This window comes from Lolium perenne, chromosome 6 (assembly GCF_019359855.2).
Source record: "Lolium perenne isolate Kyuss_39 chromosome 6, Kyuss_2.0, whole genome shotgun sequence".
NCBI lineage: Eukaryota > Viridiplantae > Streptophyta > Magnoliopsida > Poales > Poaceae > Lolium > Lolium perenne.
In genome coordinates, this window is record NC_067249.2 from 215,729,386 (window position 1) to 215,745,827 (window position 16,442).

Sequence of the window (16,442 nt, forward strand, 5' to 3'; positions counted from 1 at the left end):
TTTTGCATTATTTGTTGCTTTCATTAATGTTCATCTACTTATATTTCGGTTGCTTTCACTAATATTTATCTCTTTACAATATTGCGTACTAATAAACCACTCTCTTCATTTGTGTTTGCAGGTGATTGAAGCATGCCGCCAAAAAAAAGGGGTGGCGGTCTTAAAAAGAAGCTCAAGGACTTGGTAGGTGTAGGGACTTCGAGGCGGGGCCGAGCTACTACCCCCCCCTCCTAGCCCCCCTCCTGTCGCTCCCACAGGGCGGCCGCGTAGGAAGAATGCGACGCGGGTACTCACTCCTAGTCCTAGCCCCCCTCCCGCAGCCGATGATGATGACGAGGAGGAGGACCAGGAGCACCACGGGGGTGGGGAGGACCAGGAGGAGGAGGTGGGTGGGGAGGACCAGGAGGAGGAGGGGGGTGGGGAGGACCAGGAGGAGGAGGGGGACGAGGAGGACCTCTCGGAGGATGAGGGGTTGGGGAACTTAGTGTTCGATCCTGATCCAAGCCTAGAGTGGTGTGAGCCGGAGGATTACCAGTACGTTCCAGCTGTGGAGAGGCTGAGGCCACGTGATAGGAAGCCATATCGGCGTGGGATAACACATTTCCCCTCGCTGAAGAGCTGGCGCTACAGGCACGTTGTTCTTGTGCCCTATGGAAGGAGGTACATGTTAATTTTTGGCATTTCGTTATCACAATTTTGTCATTATCAAAATTATTATCACATACATATTGATGTTGTCGTTTCATGGTGCAGCTCGTTCCAGTTTGAAGACCCGACGCAGAGACCGCCACGTGGGTACTCGAACATCCTTGGGGGCCTACTTAGATGGTATTTCCCTGGGATAGTCAATTTCCCTACTGGTGGCTGCGACGTAGCTTGGAGGTGGGCGCACTACAGCCTCGCGGAAGATCCTCTTGGCCGCGGCACCGCGGCGGATATGGTTGTTGCCAAATTCTGGGTACGTGACTTTTGACTTCTTACCATTCATACACTCGCCTTGGTTCACAATAATTGCACTAATGCCCCTTGTTTTACCTATGTGCATGGTTGCAGAAATACTTCAAGAGGGCCGAGGGCAAGGAGAATGCGTGCGATGATGTCCTACACCAGCTTGCAAGGAAGAGGGTGACTGGCATGCACTACGAGGCACGTATTCAATGCGTCCGCGATCGGCACGCCCGACCGCTTCGTCCACATGAGTAAGGAGGACGCTCGCGACACGCTCATGCAGCCGTGGCAGTACTTGCAGGTATTTGCATTTATGTGTTATTGATTTCTTTATCGCCATGTAGTTTATTTTACCATAATGGGTTTATCTTGTGCATGTAGAACCCTCCTCAAGACGTCGGCAACGACGATAGGTGCTTTCGTGCGATGGTCATGTGGTGGACATGCCCCCAGTACCTCAAGAAGCACGAGGAGGGCAAGGAGAAGCGGGCAGAGATGCGAGGTGGATCGCATATCCAAGGCAGCATCCCCATCTCTCTTCACCTGCAGAAGGAGGTGAGCAAATTAATGGTTCCTTCATTCTTTGAATTCATGTTATATATTTGTTAACTCCGCAAGGGTGTGTCACTTCACTCAATTACATGTTCTCTTTTGCAGGAAGTCAGGACAGGAGCGAAGCCTAACGTCTTTGCCGTGCTAAAGAAGATGAAGCAAAGGAAGACGCCTGATCCTGAGACGGGGTCCGTGTGGGTTAACCCGCAATCCGAGACCCAGTGCACGTCGTATGTCTCCAAGTTCAAGCAGAAGTACGGCGAGGAGGCCAATCCAGAGGCCGAGGACTTTGACCCTGAGGTCGCGGTGCTTGCGGGAGAAGGCTTGAAGCATGGCCGCCTATGGTTTGGTGACGGGTGCGTCGACCCAGCGAGGGTTCCCTCTCTCCGCCAGATCCGTCGTGGTCGTAAGAGCGGCCAGCCTGAGGTAGAGCCCCGGCCACGGGCTTCGGATCTAGCTGTCGAGCGGTTACGGGTATGTTCTTCCTCGGGTCTCTACATTTCCTTTACATGCTTTCCATTGAAATGTTAATGACATCGCGGCAACACAACGTAGGAGGAGATGGCAGCGAAGGAGCAGGCGGCCCAGGAGCAAAGGGCGCAGATGGAGCAGCGGTCTGCAGTACCGGCAGCAGCAGACACGTATGATGCAGCAGATGCAACAAGAGCAGCAGATGATGCAGCAGCGAGCACGTATGAGCTGGCTGATGAGCCAGACGGCTCTGTCTTCTCCACCGGGTAGTCTTCCTCCTCCACCTTACTCCCTGCCGTGGATGCCGCCACCGCCCACTCATACCCCGGGGACACCTATCACCGTCAACAACATGAACATCATCCGGAGCATGAACCTCGGTGAGTCCTCCTACGCTTGTGCCCAACCCGCTACTTGTGCTTGTTCAAGTGTTCAATATGCAAATGCAAATGTTCATTCCATCAACCTGCTTATAGATTATATGTCACAAGGCAATGACAATGAGGCCGGCGGAAGCGGAGGAGGACAAGGTTGATGGCATGGTCTTCGTGCACTCGTCGTCGTTGTAATGGATTGTTCGCACTTGTTATGGATTGTAATAATTGACATTGCTATGCATGAACTATGTGGACTCTATGTAACGGATTGTATGCATGAACTATGTGTGCTCGATGTATTTGTGGTGTTGTTGATGTGTTTGGTGATCTTATGTTGATATATATGTTATATATGCTATATTTGTGAAATGCAATATTTGAAATGCAGGGATAATTGAAAAATAGCAAAAAAATGAAAAAATCAGGCCCCTTTGCCGTGTGTGTGCACACGGCAAAGGACATTTGGTCTCTTTGCCGTGCGCACACGCACGGCAAAGGGGCCACGTGTCGCCCAACTGTGCTCCTGGGAGCTCCTGGGGGCGTGCCTGCATGGGGCTTTCCCGTGCGTGGCAGAGCAAGGCCGCACGGCAAAGCTTCGCACGGCAAAGAATTTCGGCGCATGGCAACGCTGGGCGCACGGCAAAGAATTTCGGCCCACGGCAAAGCTACGGCGCACGGCAGCGCTGGCAGCGCACGGCAAAGACGCCTCGCACGGCAGCGTTCGCAGCGCACGGCAGAGATGGCGACGCACGGCAAAGGGCTTTGCCGTGCAATCCTTGCATGCGCACGGCAAAGGTGTCTTTGCCGTCGAAGACGTTGCCGTGCAAACTTTGCCGTGCGTCCACGCACGGCAAAGCCTTTGCCGTGCGTATAGGCCTCTTTGCCGTCCAAAGGCTCGCACGGCAATGGCTTCTTTTCCCGTAGTGTTACTACTGTAGCAACCTCTCCTTATCTTAGTTTAGTGTTTTGTTGTGCCAAGTAAAGTCTTTGATAGTAAAGTAAGTACTAGATTTGGATTACTGCGCAGTTCCAGATTTCTTTGCTGTCACGAATCTGGGTCTACCTCCCTGTAGGTAGCTCAGAAAATTAAGCCAATTTACGTGCATGATCCTCAGATATGTACGCAACTTTTATTCAATTTGAGCATTTTCATTTGAGCAAGTCTGGTGGCCTAATAAAATTCGTCAATACGAACTGTTCTGTTTTGACAGATTCTGCCTTTTATTTCGCATTGCCTCTTTTGCTATGTTGGATGAATTTCTTTGATCCACTAATGTCCAGTAGCTTTATGCAATGTCCAGAAGTGTTAAGAATGATTGTGTCACCTCTGAATATGTTAATTTTTATTGTCGCTAACCCTCTAATGAGTTGTTCTAAGTTTGGTGTGGAGGAAGTTTTCAAGGATCAAGAGAGGAGTATGACGCAACATGATCAAGGAGAGTGAAAGCTCTAAGCTTGGGGATGCCCCGGTGGTTCACCCCTGCATATATCAAGAAGACTCAAGCGTCTAAGCTTGGGGATGCCCAAGGCATCCCCTTCTTCATCGACAACATTATCAGGTTCCTCCCCTGAAACTATATTTTTATTCCATCACATCTTATGTGCTTTTCTTGGAGCGTCGGTTTGTTTTTGTTTTTGTTTTGTTTGAATAAAATGGATCCTAGCATTCACTTTATGGGAGAGAGACATGCTCCGCTGTAGCATATGGACAAGTATGTCCTTAGTTTCTACTCATAGTATTCATGGCGAAGTTTCTCCTTCGTTAAATTGTTATATGGTTGGAATTGGAAAATGATACATGTAGTAATTGCTATAAATGTCTTGGGTAATGTGATACTTGGCAATTGTTGTGCCCATGTTTAAGCTCTTGCATCATATACTTTGCACCCATTAATGAAGAAATACATAGAGCATGCTAAAATTTGGTTTGCATATTTGGTTTCTCTAAGGTCTAGATAATTTCTAGTATTGAGTTTGAACAACAAGGAAGACGGTGTAGAGTCTTATAATGTTTACAATATGTCTTTTATGTGAGTTTTGCTGCACCGGTTCATCCTTGTGTTTGTTTCAAATAAGCCTTGCTAGCCTAAACCTTGTATCGAGAGGGAATACTTCTCATGCATCCAAAATACTTGAGCCAACCACTATGCCATTTGTGTCCACCATACCTACCTACTACATGGTATTTCCCGCCATTCCAAAGTAAATTGCTTGAGTGGTACCTTTAAAATTCCATCATTCACCTTTGCAATATATAGCTCATGGGACAAATAGCTTAAAAACTATTGTGGTATTGAATATGTAATTATGCACTTTATCTCTTATTAAGTTGCTTGTTGTGCGATAACCATGTTCACTGGGGACGCCATCAACTACTCTTTGTTGAATTTCATGTGAGTTGCTATGCATGTTCGTCTTGTCTGAAGTAAGAGAGATCTACCACCTTATGGTTAAGCATGCATATTGTTAGAGAAGAACATTGGGCCGCTAACTAAAGCCATGATCCATGGTGGAAGTTTCAGTTTTGGACATATATCCTCAATCTCATATGAGAAAATTATTAATTGTTGTTACATGCTTATGCATAAAAGAGGAGTCCATTATCTGTTGTCTATGTTGTCCCGGTATGGATGTCTAAGTTGAGAATAATCAATAGCGAGAAATCCAATGCGAGCTTTCTCCTTAGACCTTTGTACAGGCGGCATAGAGGTACCCCTTTGTGACACTTGGTTAAAACATGTGCATTGCGATGATCCGGTAGTCCAAGCTAATTAGGACAAGTTGCGGGCACTATTAGTACACTATGCATGAGGCTTGCAACTTATAAGATATAATTTACATGATACATATGCTTTATTACTACCGTTGACAAAATTGTTTCATGTTTTCAAAATCAAAGCTCTAGCACAAATATAGCAATCGATGCTTTTCCTCTATGGAGGACCATTCTTTTACTTTCAATATTGAGTCAGTTCACCTATTTCTCTCCACCTCAAGAAGCAAACACTTGTGTGAACTGTGCATTGATTCCTACATATTTGCTTATTGCACTTATTATATTACTCTATGTTGACAATATTCATGAGATATACATGTTACAAGTTGAAAGCAACCGCTGAAACTTAATCTTCCTTTGTGTTGCTTCAATGCTTTTACTTTGAATTATTGCTTTATGAGTTAACTCTTATGCAAGACTTATTGATGCTTGTCTTGAAGTGCTATTCATGAAAAGTCTTTGTTATATGATTCACTTGTTTACTCATGTCATATACATTGTTTTGATCGCTGCATTCACTACATATGCTTTACAAATAGTATGATCAAGGTTATGATGGCATGTCACTCCAGAAATTATCTGTGTTATCGTTTTACCTGCTCGGGACGAGCAGAACTAAGCTTGGGGATGCTGATACGTCTCCGACGTATCGATAATTTCTTATGTTCCATGCCACATTATTGATGTTATCTACAATGTTTTATGCACACTTTATGTCATATTCGTGCATTTTCTGGAACTAACCTATTAACAAGATGCCGAAGTGCCAGTTGCTGTTTTCTGTTGTTTTTGGTTTCAGAAATCCTAGTAACGAAATATTCTCGGAATTGGACGAAATCAACGCCCAGGGTCCTATTTTGCCACGAAGCTTCCAGAAGTCCGAAGAGGAGACGAAGAGGGGCCACGAGGGGGCCACACCCTAAGGCGGCGCGGCCCCCCCTTGGCCGCGCGGCCCTGTGGTGTGGGGCCCTCGTGCCGCCTCCTGACCTGCCCTTCCGCCTACTTAAAGCCTCCGTCGCGAAACCCCCTGTACCGAGAGCCACGATACGGAAAACCTTCCAGAGACGCCACCGCCGCCGATCCCATCTCGGGGGATCCAGGAGATCGCCTCCGGCACCCTGCCGGAGAGGGGAATCATCTCCCGGAGGACTCTACGCTGCCATGGTCGCCTCCGGAGTGATGTGTGAGTAGTCTACCCCTGGACTATGGGTCCATAGCAGTAGCTAGATGGTTGTCTTCTCCCCATTGTGCTTCATTGTCGGATCTTGTGAGCTGCCTAACATGATCAAGATCATCTATCTGTAATTCTATATGTTGCGTTTGTTGGGATCCGATGAATAGAGAATACTTGTTATGTTGATTATCAAAGTTATATCTATGTGTTGTTTATGATCTTGCATGCTCTCCGTTACTAGTAGATGCTCTGGCCAAGTAGATGCTTGTAACTCCAAGAGGGAGTATTTATGCTCGATAGTGGGTTCATGCCTGCATTGATACCTGGGACAGTGACAGAAAGTTCTAAGGTTGTGTTGTGCTGTTGCCACTAGGGATAAAACATTGATGTTATGTCTAAGGATGTAGTTGTTGATTACATTACGCACCATACTTAATGCAATTGTCTGTTGCTTTGCAACTTAATACTGGAGGGGGTTCGGATGATAACCTGAAGGTGGACTTTTTAGGCATAGATGCAGTTGGATGGCGGTCTATGTACTTTGTCGTAATGCCCAATTAAATCTCACTATACTCATCATAATATGTATGTGCATAGTCATGCCCTCTTTATTTGTCAATTGCCCAACTGTAATTTGTTCACCCAACATGCTATTTATCTTATGGGAGAGACACCTCTAGTGAACTGTGGACCCCGGTCCAATTCTCTATACTGAAATACAATCTACTGCAATACTTGTTCTACTGTTTTCTGCAAACAATCATCTTCCACACAATACGGTTAATCCTTTGTTACAGCAAGCCGGTGAGATTGACAACCTCACTGTTTCGTTGGGGCAAAGTACTTTGGTTGTGTTGTGCAGGTTTCACGTTGGCGCCGGAATCTCTGGTGTTGCGCCGCACTACATCCCGCCGCCATCAACCTTCAACGTGCTTCTTGACTCCTACTGGTTCGATTAAACCTTGGTTTCTTACTGAGGGAAACTTGCCGCTGTGCGCATCACACCTTCCTCTTGGGGTTCCCAACGGACGTGTCAACCACACGCATCAGTAATCAAAGTACCTTTCCGGTATAAGTGATTTACATGATCTCATGGTCATAAGGACTAGGTAACTATGTATCGAAAGCTTATAGCAAATAACTTAATGACGTGATCTTATGCTACGCTTAAATGGGTGTGTTCATTACATCATTCAAACAATGACATAACCTTGTTATTAATAACATCCAATGTTCATGATTATGAAACTAATCATCCATTAATCAACAAGCTAGTTAAGAGGCATACTAGGGACTCTTTGTTGTTTACATATCACACATGTACTAATGTTTTGGTTAATACAATTATAGCATGACATATAAACATTTATCATAAACATAAAGATATATAATAATAACCACTTTATTATTGCCTCTAGGGCATATCTCCTTCAGTCTCCCACTTGCACTAGAGTCAATAATCTAGATTACATTGTAATATACCTAACACCCATGGCATTCTGGTGTTGGTCATGCTTTGCCCTAGGGAGAGCTTTAGTCAACGGATCTGCTACATTCAGATCAGTGTGTACTTTGCAAATCTTTACTTCTCCATCTTCAATGTACTCGCGAATCGAGTGGTAACGCAGCTTGATATGCTTCAGCCTCTTGTGTGACCTTGGCTCTTGTGCATTGGCGATGGCACCCATGTTATCACAGTAGATGATTAATGGGTCCAATGCACTAGGAACCACACCGAGCTCTACAATGAACCTCTTCATCCATACCGCTTCTGATGAAGCCTCTGAAGCCGCTATGTACTCTGATTCTGTTGAAGACTTCGCCACCGTGCACTGCTTCGAGCTTGCCCGACTATCGCAGCACCATTCAATATAAACACGTACCCAGACTGTGACTTAGAGTCATCAGGATTAGTGTTCCAACTTGCATCGGTGTAACCGTTTACAACGAGCTCTTGGTCACCTCCATAACAAAGAAACATATCCTTAGTTCTTTTCAAGTACTTCAGGATATTCTTGACCGCTGTCCAGTGTTCCATTCCTGGATCACTTTGATATCTGCTAGTCAAACTAACAGCATGTGCTATATCCGGTCTAGTACATAGCATGGCATACATGATAGATCCTACTGCCGAGGCATAGGGGATATTACTCATCCTTTCTCTTTCTTCTGCCGTAGCCGGTCCTTGAGTCTTACTCAAGACCTTGCCTGGTAACATAGGTAAGAATCCTTTCTTACTTTCGTCCATTCTAAACTTCTTTAGAATCTTGTCCAGGTATGTACTCTGTGATAGCCCTATTAGGCGTCTTGATCTATCTCTATAAATCTTGATGCCTAATATATACGATGCTTCACCAAGGTCTTTCATTGAAAAACTATTATTCAAATAACCTTTTACACTGCTTAATAGTTCTATATCATTCCCGATCAATAATATGTCATCTACATATAATATCAAGAATGCTACAGAGCTCCCACTCACTTTCTTGTAAATACAGGCCTCTCCATGACACTGTATAAACCCGAAGTCTTTGATCACCTTATCAAAGCGTTGGTTCCAACTTCTTGATGCTTGCTTCAGTCCATAGATTGAACGCTGAAGTTTGATACTTTGTCAGCATTTTTAGGATCGACAAAACCTTTGGGTTGTACCATATACAACTCTTCCTCAATGTCTCCATTAAGGAACGCCGTTTTGACATCCATCTGCCAAATCTCATAATCAAAAAATGCAGCTATTGCTAACAAAATCCTCACAGATTTTAGCTTCGCTACAGGTGAGAAAGTCTCATCGTAGTCAACTCCTTGAATTTGTCGGAAACCCTTTGCGACAAGTCGAGCTTTATAGACAGTAATATTACCATCAGCATCTGTTTTTCTCTTGAAGATCCATTTATTTTCGACAGCCTTTCGGCTATCAGGTAAGTCTACTAAAGTCCATACTTTGTTATCATACATGGATCCCATTTCAGATTTCATGGCTTCTTGCCATTTGTTGGAATCTGGGCTCATCATCGCTTCTTCATACGTCGCAGGGTCCTCATCATTGTTATCCACAATCATGACATTTAGACAAGGATCATACCAATCAGGAGTGGCACGTTCCCTTGTCGATCTGCGAGCTTCAGTAGTTTCCTCGTTCGAAGTTTCATGATCATTATCATTAGCTTCCTCTGTTGCCGGTGTAGGCGGTACAGGTATAACCTCTGGTACTGCGCTACTCTGATCAACGAGTATAGATTCATCAATCTTATCGAGTTCTACTTTTCTTCCAGTCACTTCTTTAGTGAGAAATTCTTTCTCAAGAAAGGTTCCGTTCTTAGCAACAAAGATTTTGCCTTCGGATTTGTGATAGAAAGTTTACCCTATAGTTTCCTTAGGGTATCCTATGAAGACGCATTTCTCCGCTTTGGGTTCTAGCTTGTCCGGTTGTAACTTCTTTACATAGGCTTCGCAACCCCAAACTTTCAGGAACGACAGCTTAGGTTTCTTATTAAACCATAATTCATACGGTGTCGTTTCTACGGATTTTGATGGTGCTCTATTTAAAGTGAATGCGGCTGTCTCTAATGCATAACTCCAAAATGATAACGGCAAATCAGTAAGAAACATCATAGAACGAACCATATCTAAGAGAGTTCGATTACAACGTTCGGACACACCGTTTCGTTGTGGTGTTCCCGGCGGTGTCAATTGTGAAAGTATTCTGCATTTCTTTAAATGCATGCCAAACTCATAACTCAGGTATTCACCTCCACGATCAGATCGTAGAAATTTAATCTTCTTGTTACGTTGATTTTCTACTTCACTTTGGAATTCCTTAAACTTCTCGAAAGTTTCGGATTTATGTTTCATGAAATAGATATACCCATATCTACTCAGATCATCTGTGAAGGTTAGAACATAACGATAACCACCGCGCGATGCTACGCTCATTGGTCCGCACACATCGATATGTATGATTTCCAATAAGTCAGTAGCTCGCTCCATCATACCAGAAAATGGAGTCTTAGTCATTTTTCCCATTAGACATGCTTCGCTTCTATCTAGTGACTCAAAATCAAGTGATTCAAGTAAACCATCAGTATGGAGTTTCTTCATGTATTTCACTCCAATATGACCAAGACGACAGTGCCACATATAAGTAGAATTATTATTCAATTTAATTCGCTTAGCATCAATGTTATGTATATGCGTATCACTACTATCGAGATCTAACAGAAATAAGCCATTCTTTTCTGGTGCTCGACCATAAAAGATATTATTCATAAAAATAGAACAACCATTATTCTCAGACTTGAATGAATAACCGTCTTACATTAAACAAGATCCAGATATAATGTTCATTCTCAACGCAGGTACAAAATAACAATTATTTAGGCTTAAAAGTAATCCCGAAGGTAGATGTAGAGGAAGTGTGTCGACAGCGATCACATCGACTTTGGATCCGTTTCCAACGCGCATCGTCACTTCATCTTTCAGTAGTCTTCGTTTATTCTTTAGTTCCTGTTTCGAGTTACAAATATGAGCAACCGAACCAGTATCAAATACCCAGGTACTAGAACGAGAACCAGTGAGATAAACATCTATAACATGTATATTAGATATACCTTCTTTCTTCTTCTTGACAAGGCCGCTCTTCAGATCAACCAGATACTTGGAGCAATTACGCTTCCAGTGTCCCTACTCCTTGCAGTAATAGCACTCAGCATCAGGCTTAGGGCCGTTCTTAGGTTTCATAGGAGGCGTGGCAGCTTTCTTGCCACCCTTCTTGAATTTTCCCTTAGACTTGCCCTGTTTCTTGAAACTGGTGGTCTTGTTGACCATCAACACTTGGTGCTCTTTCTTGATCTCAATCTCAGCAGCTTTTAGCATGCCAAAGAGTTCAGGTAACTCCTTGTTCATGTTCTGCATATTGTAGTTCATCACAAAGTTCTTGTAACTTGGTGGCAGTGATTGAAGGACATGATTAATCCCCAGTCTGTTAGGAATCACTATTCCCAAGTCACTGAGTTTCTTCGCATGCCCGGTCATGGCGAGCATGTGCTCACTAACAGAGCTGCCTTCTTCCATCATACAGCTGAAGAAATGTTTCGATGCTTCATAGCATTCCATGGTCGCATGAGTCTCAAAAATAGCTTTCAGCTCTTTCATCAACTCATGAGGATCGTGGTGCTCAAAACGTTTTTGAAGATCGGATTCCATACTGCACAGGATGGCACACTGAACTTGAGAGTACCGAGTTTTCCGAGTCTCGTAAACAGCTTTTACTTCATCGGTTTTAGTTTCTGCAGGAGGGTCACCTAGCGGTGCATCAAGCACATATTGCAGATTTCTGCCAGAGAGGAAGATCCTCACATGACGGAACCAGTCGGTGAAGTTGCTACCGTTGCTCTTAAGTTTTTCTTTCTCTAGGAACTGGTTAAAATTGATTGGGGACGCCATCTCTACAACATATATTTGCAAAAGTTTAGACTAAGTTTATGACAAATTGAGTTCAAATTTTAATTCAACATAACTAAAAATCTAGGTGAACTCCCACTCGAAACAATATCCCTCGCATTGTCTTAGTGATCACACGAACCAAATCCACCGCACCTAAGTCCGATCATCACGAGACAAGGTGTGCTTTCAATGGCGAACACTCAAAGTGTTCATCATATCAACCATATGATTCATGCTCTACATTTCGGTATCACGTGTTCCGAGACCATGTCTGTACATGCTAGGCTTGTCAAGGCCACCTTAGTATCCGCATGTGCAAAACTGTCTTGCACCCGTTGTATGCACTTGTTGATTCTATCACACCCGATCATCACGAGATGCTTCGAAACGACAAGTCTTGGCAACGGTGCTACTAAGGATGAACACTTTATTATCTTGAGATTTTAGTGAGGGATCATCTTATAATGCTACCGTCGCGATCTAAGCAAAATAAGATGCATAAAAGGATTAACATCACATGCAGTTCATATGTGATATGATATGGCCCTTTTGTCTTTGCGCCTTTGATCTTCATCTCCAAAGCACGGACATGATCTCCATCATCTTCGGGCATGATCTCCATCATCGTCGGCGTAGCGTCAAGGTCAATGGCGCCGTCTACATGATTGTCCTCCATGTAGCAACTATTACAACTACTTTGAAATACTACTCAACATGAAATTTAAAGACAACCATAAGGCTCCTGCCGGTTGCCACAATACAATAATGATCATCTCATACATATTCATCATCACATTATGGCCATATCACATCACCAAACCCTGCAAAAACAAGTTAGACGTCTCTAATTTGGTTTGCATATTTTACGTGGTTTAGGGTTTTCGAGAGAGATCTAATCTACCTACGAACATGAACCACAACGTTGATACTAGTGTTTTCAATAGAAGAGTAAATTGAATCTTCACTATAGTAGGAGAGACAGACACCCGCAAAGCCTCTTATGCAATACTAGTTGCATGTCGAACGAGGAACAAGTCTCATGAACGCGGTCATGTAAAGTTAGTCCGAGCCGCTTCATCCCACTATGCCACAAAGATGCAAAGTACTCAAACTAAAGATAACAAGAGCATCAACGCCCACAAAACCATTGTGTTCTACTCGTGCAACCATCTATGCATAGACACTGCTCTGATACCACTGTAGGATAACATTGCATAGAAAACAAAAAATTTCCTACCGCGAACACGCAATCCAAGCCAAGATGCAATCTAGAAGACGGTAGCAACGAGGGGATTGTCGAGTCTCACCCTTGAAGAGATTCCAAAGCCTACAAGATGAGGCTCTTGTTGCTGCGGTAGACGTTCACTTGCCGCTTGCAAAAGCGCGTAGAAGATCTTGATCACGGCGCCACGAACGGGCAGCACCTCCGTACTCGGTCACACGTTCGGTTGTTGATGAAGACGACGTCCACCTCCTGTTCCAGCGGGCAGCGGAAGTAGTAGCTCCTCTTGAATCCGACAGCACGACGGCGTGGTGTCGGTGGCGGTGGAGAACTCCGGCGGAGCTTCGCTAAGCGTGCGGGAGCTATGGAGGAGAGAGGGGGCGGCTAGGGTTTGGGAGGGGGTGGCCGGCCACTATAGGGGTGCGGCCAGGCTGTGGTCTTGGGGTGGCCGGCCCCCTCCCCTTGGCCCCTCATTATATAGGTGGAAGCCCCAAGTGTTGGACTACAAGTCTCCGAATAAGACCCGAACCCAAAACCTTCCATGTGATAGGGAAACCTACCCAAGGTGGGAATCCCACTTGGGGTGGTATTCCCCCCTTCCATGTGGGGGGGTGGCCGGCCCCCATAGGGGAGTCCACTTGGGACTCCTCCCCCTCTACGGTTGGCCGGCCATGGAGGTGGAGTCCCTCAGGGACTCCGCCTTCCTTGGTGGTTTCTTCCGGACTTTTCTAGAACCTTCTAGAACCTTCCATAGAACCTTCTGGATCATTTTAAATCACATAAAATGACTTCCTATATATGAATCTTATTCTTCGGACCATTCCGGGACTCCTCGTGATGTCCGGGATCTCATCCGGGACTCCGAACAAATATTCGAACTCCATTCCATATTCAAGTTCTACCATTTCAACATCCAACTTTAAGTGTGTCACCCTACGGTTCGTGAACTATGCGGACATGGTCGAGTACTCTCTCCGACCAATAACCAATAGCGGGATCTGGAGATCCATAATGGCTCCCACATATTCAACGATGACTTTAGTGATCGAATGAACCATTCACATACGATACCAATTCCCTTTGTCACGCGATATTTTACTTGTCTGAGGTTTGATCATCGGTATCACTCTATACCTTGTTCAACCTCGTCTCCTGACAAGTACTCTTTACTCGTACTGTGGTATGTGGTCTCTTTTGAACTTATTCATATGCTTGCAAGACATTAGACGACATTCCACCGAGAGGGCCCAGAGTATATCTATCCGTCATCGGGATGGACAAATCCCACTGTTGATCCATATGCCTCAACTCATACTTTCCGGATACTTAATCCCACCTTTATAACCACCCATTTACGCAGTGGCGTTTGGTGTAATCAAAGTACCTTTCCGGTATAAGTGATTTACATGATCTCATGGTCATAAGGACTAGGTAACTATGTATCGAAAGCTTATAGCAAATAACTTAATGACGTGATCTTATGCTACGCTTAAATGGGTGTGTCCATTACATCATTCAAACAATGACATAACCTTGTTATTAATAACATCCAATGTTCATGATTATGAAACTAATCATCCATTAATCAACAAGCTAGTTAAGAGGCATACTAGGGACTCTTTGTTGTTTACATATCACACATGTACTAATGTTTCGGTTAATACAATTATAGCATGACATATAAACATTTATCATAAACATAAAGATATGTAATAATAACCACTTTATTATTGCCTCTAGGGCATATCTCCTTCAAATATTATGACACATCTCCTAGTTCACCTGGTCGAAGAGATTGGCGTTCTCGGTCCTGTATTTCTACACAACATGTTCCCCTTTGAGAGATTCATGGGAGTTTTAAAGAAGTACGTTCATAACCGTGCTAGGCCAGAAGGAAGCATCTCCAAGGGCTATGGAATAGAGGAGGTCATTGAGTTTTGTGTTGACTTTATTCCTGACCTTAAGCCGATCGGTGTTCCTGAATCGCGCTATGAGGGGAGACTGCGTGGAAAAGGCACGCTAGGAAAGAAAGCAACAACGTGTATGGATGGACATTCTTTCACTCAAGCACACTACACAGTTCTACATAATTCCATATTGGTGGCTCTGTACAAAGAGGAACACAAGGATATCTTACGCTCTAAATACCCGGAGCAATGTGAAGATTGGATTGATGGAGAACACATGAAGACTTTTGGCGGTTGGTTGCAAACACGTCTCATGAATGTCACCGATGACGAGCAGCTGTACTTGTTGGCCAAGCAACCATCTTGTACTATATCGACTTTTCAAGGGTACGAGATTAATGGGAACACCTTTTACACTTTCGCCCAAGACAAAAAGAGCACCAACCAAAACAGTGGTGTCCGCTTTGATGCAGAAGATGGCAATGGGAACAAGGTCACATATTATGGGTACATAGAGGAGATATGGGAACTTGGCTATGGACCTAATTTCAAGGTCCCTTTGTTCCGGTGCAAATGGTTCAACCTGAAAGACGGGGTAGACCCGCAGTACGGAATGACTATAGTGGATTTCAAGAATCTAGGGTACGACACCGAACCATTCGTCCTAGCCAGTGAAGTGGCTCAGGTTTTTTATGTGAAGGATTGATATGTCTCCGACGTGTCGATAATTTCTTATGTTCCATGCCACATTATTGATGATATCTACATGTTTTATGCATACTTTATGTCATATTTATGCATTTTCCGGAACTAACCTATTGACGAGATGCCGAAGTGCCAGTTCCTGTTTTCTGCTGTTTTTGATTTCAGAAATCCTAGTAAGGAAATATTCTCGGAATTGGACGAAATCAACGCCCAGAGTCTTAGGATTGCATGAAGCTTCCAGAACACCCGAGAGCCGCCAGAGAGGGGCCACAGGGGGCCCACACATGGTGGCGGCGCGGCCCAGGGGGGGCGCGCCGCCCTAGTGTCTGGTGGCCCCAGACCCCTTCTGATGTCGGCTCTTCGCCTATAAGAAGCCCCTGACCTAAGTCTTCGATACGGAAAAGCCACGGTACGAGAAACCTTCCAGAGCCGCCGCCATCGCGAAGCCAAGATCTGGGGGACAGGAGTCTCTGTTCCGGCACGCCGCCGGGACGGGGAAGTGCCCCCGGAAGGCTTCTCCATCTCCACCGCCATCTTCATCACCGCTGCTGTCTCCCATGAGGAGGGAGTAGTTCTCCATCGAGGCTAAGGGCTGTACCGGTAGCTATGTGGTTCATCTCTCTTCCTATGTACTTCAATACAATAATCTCATGAGCTGCCTTACATGATTGAGATTCTTATGATGATGCTTGTAATCTAGATGTCGTTATGCTAGTCAAGTGAATTTTACTTATGTGATCTCCGGAGACTCCTTGTCCCACGTGTGTAAAGGTGACAGTGTGTGCACCGTGTGGGTCTCTTAGGCTATATTTCACAGAATACTTATTCACTGTTATGGATAGCATAGTGAAGTGCTTATTTATAT

The 16,442-nt window shown here is 44.6% G+C and overlaps 1 long non-coding RNA gene across 1 annotated transcript; it reads left to right on the plus strand.

The window, feature by feature from the left end:
• The first annotated feature begins 616 nt into the window (after positions 1-616).
• Positions 617-1,146, plus strand: LOC127310031 (uncharacterized). The gene is made up of 3 exons (XR_011746786.1): positions 617-660; positions 754-958; positions 1,054-1,146. It is a non-coding gene; the product is annotated as an uncharacterized lncRNA (long non-coding RNA).
• The last annotated feature ends 15,296 nt before the right edge of the window (positions 1,147-16,442 follow it).